Raw genomic sequence first — 7,500 nt, 5'->3', positions numbered from 1 at the left:
TTTAGTCTCAGATGGAGTTTACCACCCACTTGGAGCTGCACTCTCAAGCAACCCGACTCGAAGGAGAGGTCCCGCCGACGCTCGCACCGGCCGCTACGGGCCTGGCACCCTCTACGGGCCGTGGCCTCATTCAAGTTGGACTTGGGCTCGGCGCGAGGCGTCGGGGTAGTGGACCCTCCCAAACACCACATGCCACGACAGGCGGCAGCCTGCGGGGTTCGGTGCTGGACTCTTCCCTGTTCGCTCGCCGCTACTGGGGGAATCCTTGTTAGTTTCTTTTCCTCCGCTTAGTAATATGCTTAAATTCAGCGGGTAGTCTCGCCTGCTCTGAGGTCGTTGTACGAGGTGTCGCACGCCACACCGCCAGCCGGCTGTGCACGCTACCGAGTAAGTACCGGTATGCGAACCGCCAGGCGACGGGCGCGCATCGCACGTTTAAGGAGGCGCGGCCGGCCCCACAGGCGGCCGCGACGCTCCCAGGTCTGCGAAGCGGGGCAAACGCCGCGCGCTTCAGTATACGTAGCCGACCCTCAGCCAGACGTGGCCCGGGAACGGAATCCATGGACCGCAATGTGCGTTCGAAACGTCGATGTTCATGTGTCCTGCAGTTCACATGTCGACGCGCAATTTGCTGCGTTCTTCATCGACCCACGAGCCGAGTGATCCACCGTCCTGGGTGATCTTTTCTTAGTTTACACTGTCTCTTTCAAGACAGTTGCATAGGCGGGACGTAGGCGTGTGGCGGCCCCTGTTCAAGCGTTCTGTGTCCAACGGCCTCACGGCCGATGGGCGTCGTACGGCTCCACACCGGAGCGGACAGGCAGTCGGGCGAAAGTCATTCAAAACCGGCGCCAGGCGCCAGGTGCCGCAGGCCAGCCGCTCCAGCGCTTCAGCGCTCGTACCACACAACATTGGCGTTAGTTTTGAGAAGCACGCGTGGTTCCGCACGCGGCGCACGGCTACTGCGAGCCGTACAGGTAGCGTGTTGCGCGACACGACACGCACATCGAAAGACATGCAGTCTAGTCGGTAATGATCCTTCCGCAGGTTCACCTACGGAAACCTTGTTACGACTTTTACTTCCTCTAAATGATCAAGTTTGGTCATCTTTCCGGTAGCATCGGCAACGACAGAGTCAATGCCGCGTACCAGTCCGAAGACCTCACTAAATCATTCAATCGGTAGTAGCGACGGGCGGTGTGTACAAAGGGCAGGGACGTAATCAACGCGAGCTTATGACTCGCGCTTACTGGGAATTCCTCGTTCATGGGGAACAATTGCAAGCCCCAATCCCTAGCACGAAGGAGGTTCAGCGGGTTACCCCGACCTTTCGGCCTAGGAAGACACGCTGATTCCTTCAGTGTAGCGCGCGTGCGGCCCAGAACATCTAAGGGCATCACAGACCTGTTATTGCTCAATCTCGTGCGGCTAGAAGCCGCCTGTCCCTCTAAGAAGAAAAGTAATCGCTGACAGCACGAAGGATGTCACGCGACTAGTTAGCAGGCTAGAGTCTCGTTCGTTATCGGAATTAACCAGACAAATCGCTCCACCAACTAAGAACGGCCATGCACCACCACCCACCGAATCAAGAAAGAGCTATCAATCTGTCAATCCTTCCGGTGTCCGGGCCTGGTGAGGTTTCCCGTGTTGAGTCAAATTAAGCCGCAGGCTCCACTCCTGGTGGTGCCCTTCCGTCAATTCCTTTAAGTTTCAGCTTTGCAACCATACTTCCCCCGGAACCCAAAAGCTTTGGTTTCCCGGAGGCTGCCCGCCGAGTCATCGGAGGAACTGCGGCGGATCGCTGGCTGGCATCGTTTATGGTTAGAACTAGGGCGGTATCTGATCGCCTTCGAACCTCTAACTTTCGTTCTTGATTAATGAAAACATACTTGGCAAATGCTTTCGCTTCTGTTCGTCTTGCGACGATCCAAGAATTTCACCTCTAACGTCGCAATACGAATGCCCCCGCCTGTCCCTATTAATCATTACCTCGGGTTCCGAAAACCAACAAAATAGAACCGAGGTCCTATTCCATTATTCCATGCACACAGTATTCAGGCGGGCTTGCCTGCTTTAAGCACTCTAATTTGTTCAAAGTAAACGTGCCGGCCCACCGAGACACTCACTCAAGAGCACCCTGGTAGGATTGCAACGGGGTCCGCCTCGGGACGCACGAGCACGCACGAGGCGCGTCGCACGCCTTCAGCTCGCCCCACCGGCAGGACGTCCCACGATACATGCCAGTTAAACACCGACGGGCGGTGAACCAACAGCGTGGGACACAAATCCAACTACGAGCTTTTTAACCGCAACAACTTTAATATACGCTATTGGAGCTGGAATTACCGCGGCTGCTGGCACCAGACTTGCCCTCCAATAGATACTCGTTAAAGGATTTAAAGTGTACTCATTCCGATTACGGGGCCTCGGATGAGTCCCGTATCGTTATTTTTCGTCACTACCTCCCCGTGCCGGGAGTGGGTAATTTGCGCGCCTGCTGCCTTCCTTGGATGTGGTAGCCGTTTCTCAGGCTCCCTCTCCGGAATCGAACCCTGATTCCCCGTTACCCGTTACAACCATGGTAGGCGCAGAACCTACCATCGACAGTTGATAAGGCAGACATTTGAAAGATGCGTCGCCGGTACGAGGACCGTGCGATCAGCCCAAAGTTATTCAGAGTCACCAAGGCAAACGGACCGGACGAGCCGACCGATTGGTTTTGATCTAATAAAAGCGTCCCTTCCATCTCTGGTCGGGACTCTGTTTGCATGTATTAGCTCTAGAATTACCACAGTTATCCAAGTAACGTGGGTACGATCTAAGGAACCATAACTGATTTAATGAGCCATTCGCGGTTTCACCTTAATGCGGCTTGTACTGAGACATGCATGGCTTAATCTTTGAGACAAGCATATGACTACTGGCAGGATCAACCAGGGAGCTGCGTCAACTAGAGCTGAGCAGCCGGCCGCCCGGGAGTGTGTCCCGGGGGCCCGCGCGAACACGCAAGCGTCCGCTCAATTATTCTGCAAACAGGAGGAGGCTGAGCTCCCCTGCACAATACACCTCGAAACCCTCTCAGGTCCCGGCGGCGCGCAGCGCCGTCCTAAGTACTTGGTCGGGTTCGAGAGAGGCGCAATCGCCCGGAGTTTGGCGAGTAGACGCTTTAGGTGCGACCACCCGTGCTCCCAACTGAGCTTGCCGCTGCCGACAGAGGCCCGGGAGCGTGCTGTCGTGGCATTGCCGGCGGGAGACAACACGCGCCACCTACGGTGGCCGGCAGCTCCAACGCCAGCGCCACAGAAGGACAAAAGCCCCACTTGGGTGCCGAAGCGAACTCTCCCAGCACAGCGCACGCGCCAACACGTCCGCACAGCTGCGATACAATCCACCTGCGAGAACCGCAGAGGCGACCGAGCAGCAGACGGCGTCGCGGCGCCGAGCGCCGGGCGGCGGCGCATCCTCAGCGCACACAGTCCTCAATCGGACCAGCACACTGCAGATGTCCACCGCGCTTCGCACCGGGCCCGCGAGGACCTACTTTGGCCGCACGGCGCCGCGTGCAGGGTGCGCCGGCGCGCAGCTGCGCCGCCTGCCGCCTCCGTCGGCCGGCGCGCCTGCCACTGGCCGCCCCCACCAGCCGGCTGTAGCGCGTGCGCCCACGCACCGCGCGGCCAGCACGCCGGAAGGCCCCCCCTCACCGGCCGGGGACGGTCCCACCCAGCCACCGCCGCGTATCGCTTCACACCCACATGCCATTCACGTTCGTGGGCATGGTGGGTATCGCTGAAACAACCGGTTGGTAGCTCAACCGATCGTCGCCATCACTGATTCACCTCTAGCGAGAACAACCGCACCACAACGGTTTACCAGTTCTTCATTTGCGTAACGTCACCAGCAAACGTAGACGTCCATCGCCATTTGCAAATTCAACGATTGTTGCATGCCTGTGTCAGGTGTCACGACACACTATGTCTGCCCACATACACGCAACAACATGTGCACGCTTCGCGAACACGTGGAAGGTGGCCCCCGTACGTATGCGATGTCCATTGCGCGAACGACTGTCAACCGGCCTCTGTCGCATGTCGCAGATGTGGAACGCAGTGCACCATGCTATCACGGTGTGTGAGAAGAGACGACTACGTCTGACAACACGCGCCACTACATCAACAGACGGCTCATGCTGATCGCCATCCACGGCATACCATACTGCAATCCAGCTCTTATAGGGAGACGACACGTAGCTGAGTGCACAATATTTGGACCGTATGGTTCGCCGTTGTTGGCGCAGTCGTGGTACGGTCACACATGTACCACGATGTATCATTCAGTACATGAGGACCAATGTGCGGTACAGTGTGTGATTTGGACGTACAACATCAGCGGACAGTTGCCACAAGCCGTACCACAACGTAGGCTGTGCTTCGCCATGCGAATGCCAATGAACAACTGCGAAGGGCATTGAGCATGTACGTCCTGCCGCCATCCGCATTACAGTGTATAGCTGCAAGGTGTTTAACATGAAGCGATACTCTGGGGACCGGGCAGTGCGAGTAGCAAACTATATTGCGGGGGTTGCAGTTAGGCAACACTACACTAATTTAACGCGTCGTATGACAATTACAGAGCAGGTTAAGGCCCAACGTGTGTTGGGTTAAGGCCCAACGTGTGTTGGGTTAAGGCCCAACGTGTGTTGGGTTAAGGCCCAACGTGTGTTGGGTTAAGGCCCAACGTGTGTTGGGTTAAGGCCCAACGTGTGTTGGGTTAAGGCCCAACGTGTGTTGGGTTAAGGCCCAACGTGTGTTGGGTTAAGGCCCAACGTGTGTTGGGTTAAGGCCCAACGTGTGTTGGGTTAAGGCCCAACGTGTGTTGGGTTAAGGCCCAACGTGTGTTGGGTTAAGGCCCAACGTGTGTTGGGTTAAGGCCCAACGTGTGTTGGGTTAAGGCCCAACGTGTGTTGGGTTAAGGCCCAACGTGTGTTGGGTTAAGGCCCAACGTGTGTTGGGTTAAGGCCCAACGTGTGTTGGGTTAAGGCGCAACATAGGTTAGGTTAAGGCGCAACATAGGTTAGGTTAAGGCGCAACATAGGTTAGGTTAAGGCGCAACATAGGTTAGGTTAAGGCGCAACATAGGTTAGGTTACGGCGCAACATAGGTTAGGTTAAGGCGCAACATAGGTTAGGTTAAGGCGCAACATAGGTTAGGTTACGGCGCAACATAGGTTAGGTTAAGGCGCAACATAGGTTAGGTTAAGGCGCAACATAGGTTAGGTTAAGGCGCAACATAGGTTAGGTTAAGGCGCAACATAGGTTAGGTTAAGGCGCAACATAGGTTAGGTTAAGGCGCAACATAGGTTAGGTTAAGGCGCAACATAGGTTAGGTTAAGGCGCAACATAGGTTAGGTTAAGGCGCAACATAGGTTAGGTTACGGCGCAACATAGGTTAGGTTAAGGCGCAACATAGGTTAGGTTAAGGCGCAACATAGGTTAGGTTAAGGCGCAACATAGGTTAGGTTATGGCGCAACATAGGTTAGGTTACGGCGCAACATAGGTTAGGTTACGGCGCAACATAGGTTAGGTTAAGGCGCAACATAGGTTAGGTTAAGGCGCAACATAGGTTAGGTTAAGGCGCAACATAGGTTAGGTTAAGGCGCAACATAGGTTAGGTTAAGGCGCAACATAGGTTAGGTTAAGGCGCAACATAGGTTAGGTTAAGGCGCAACATGGGTTAGGTTAAGGCGCAACATGGGTTAGGTTAAGGCGCAACATGGGTTAGGTTAAGGCGCAACATGGGTTAGGTTAAGGCGCAACATGGGTTAGGTTAAGGCGCAACATGGGTTAGGTTAAGGCGCAACATGGGTTAGGTTAAGGGCGCAACATGGGTTAGGTTAAGGCGCAACATGGGTTAGGTTAAGGCGCAACATGGGTTAGGTTAAGGCGCAACATGGGTTAGGTTAAGGCGCAACATGGGTTAGGTTAAGGCGCAACATGGGTTAGGTTAAGGTACAATATGGGTTAGGTTAAGGTACAATATGGGTTAGGTTAAGGTACAATATGGGTTAGGTTAAGGTACAATATGGGTTAGGTTAAGGTACAATATGGGTTAGGTTAAGGTACAATATGGGTTAGGCTTAAGGTACAATATGGGTTAGGTTAAGGTACAATATGGGTTAGGTTAAGGTACAATATGGGTTAGGTTAAGGTACAATATGGGTTAGGTTAAGGTACAATACGGGTTAGGTTAAGGTACAATACGGGTTAGGTTAAGGTACAATACGGGTTAGGTTAAGGTACAATACGGGTTAGGTTAAGGTACAATACGGGTTAGGTTAAGGTACAATACGGGTTAGGTTAAGGCACTTGGGGGGGGGGGGGCCCGGTTTGTTGATTGTGATTATCGTAAGTAAATGACTGCGGCATCATCTGATTTGCCACGTCAGGGTGCACCTTTGGCTCATAACAGGCGGCGCTCTGATTCCATGCTTGTGGCAGACCTGTGTCTTTCATTCCTGCCATTGTTTGTGTGGTGTGACAGGAGGCAGTATTGTGATGTTGGGTGCACCCCTGTCTGGGACATGTGTGGGTGTTGGTGGCTTAGCTGAGCAATGGTGGTTGTCGGAAGGGTGGGATATTCTGTTTTCCGAGTGGACCTCCCGGTCTGGTTATGATAGTGTGGATTGTCTAATGTGGCAGAGAGGATGCACTGGGTGTTGTTCCATGCTGGTGCTTACATATTGTCTGTGTGCCTGTTACAGGCAGAGAGTAGTGCGTGATAAGAGTGTCTGGCTGACGTGTGATTGTGAGCAGAGTCTTTCAGCATGTATACGGACAGGTCTATACATTATCTGTATTCTGATGGCTCTATCTATTACTAATCAGCGCCGTGTATACGTTTAATCCGGTTCCAGTCGAAACTATTGTATCTCTGTACATTAGTGACACGGCGAGCCCGCTATGTAGTTACTCGTCTCGGCAGCTTCCACCGGTGTATGGCAAATGATTATAAGGAATCAGTCTAGTCGTCAATACCGATAGTCTGACGTCACATGTCTGGGGTGGGGGACGCTGCGCCCTTCCGGTGGGTCATGGCCTAGGAAGACTCTTCCCACGCAGGGGGGCTTGGACTGTCATTGACTCTTCCGAGTAATATACTTGCCGTACGTTTTTGCGACTGCGAGTGCAACGCTCACCGGTACCGACATGGATGGAGCGCCTCCTAGCTGCCGCTGAGCATCTGCATTCGTACAGCGAGCAACGCGATCGCGTCTGTAGCTCGTACGTGGTACAGCTCGCAGCTCATGTATATGGACAGCGGGAATGTCGCATATTGGACATAACTCTTCATGAAACGCACGTTATAGGGGTGGATTGCACATTGCGAGTGCGAGCAAAGTCCGCCGTTCATCCGCTGGAGTTGCGAGTTGGGCGGTTGGGGTGGGGCACGAACGGGTGCAGGTGGAGTGATTGCCGGTCCACGACTTCGTGCGGCAGAGGCGCT

At 54.2% G+C, this 7,500-nt stretch overlaps 2 non-coding genes and 1 pseudogene across 2 annotated transcripts; all 3 read right to left on the bottom strand.

The window, feature by feature from the left end:
* The window catches only part of LOC124589673, a 7,957-nt pseudogene extending 7,621 nt beyond the window's left edge, over positions 1 to 336 (bottom strand).
* Positions 337 to 524: 188 nt separating this feature from the next.
* LOC124589666 lies at positions 525 to 679 on the bottom strand. The gene has a single exon (XR_006976166.1). It is a non-coding gene; the product is annotated as a 5.8S ribosomal RNA (ribosomal RNA).
* A 351-nt stretch (positions 680 to 1,030) lies between these two features.
* Positions 1,031 to 2,940, bottom strand: LOC124589678. Its single transcript, XR_006976175.1, has one exon. It is a non-coding gene; the product is annotated as a small subunit ribosomal RNA (ribosomal RNA).
* Between the last annotated feature and the right edge of the window lie 4,560 nt (positions 2,941 to 7,500).

Source organism: Schistocerca americana, unplaced genomic scaffold (genome assembly GCF_021461395.2).
Source record: "Schistocerca americana isolate TAMUIC-IGC-003095 unplaced genomic scaffold, iqSchAmer2.1 HiC_scaffold_720, whole genome shotgun sequence".
NCBI classification, from domain to species: Eukaryota; Metazoa; Arthropoda; class Insecta; order Orthoptera; family Acrididae; genus Schistocerca; species Schistocerca americana.
The sequence above is the reverse complement of the archived record's forward strand: the minus strand, read 5'-3'. Positions and strand labels throughout refer to the sequence as shown.